Consider the following 345-nt stretch of genomic DNA (forward strand, 5'->3'; position numbering starts at 1 on the left):
TGTTTAAACCCATCCCTTAATCCCCCAAAATCTGGAACAAAACGTCGCTGAGATCTGTACTTAGCGGCGCTACAAAAAGGACATATTTTACCGTTTGAATAATACGGCGGTCGACCGACGAAAATTTCGATCGACCGACATCCAGGTCGAAAACTAGAAAAACAAGCAGAGACTTATCCGATCGACCGGCGCGGTCGACCGAAGGAAGCTCTCGGTCGACCGCACCGGTCGACTGACGAACTCTCTGCTGCCCAGAGAGGAATGAACATAGGTGCAGTCGAACGCATTCTGATACATCCCAAAATACTGTTTTGACTCAACTAAAATATTTGGAAAATATTTATT

This window comes from Asparagus officinalis, chromosome 4 (assembly GCF_001876935.1).
Source record: "Asparagus officinalis chromosome 4, Aspof.V1, whole genome shotgun sequence".
Lineage (NCBI taxonomy): Eukaryota > Viridiplantae > Streptophyta > Magnoliopsida > Asparagales > Asparagaceae > Asparagus > Asparagus officinalis.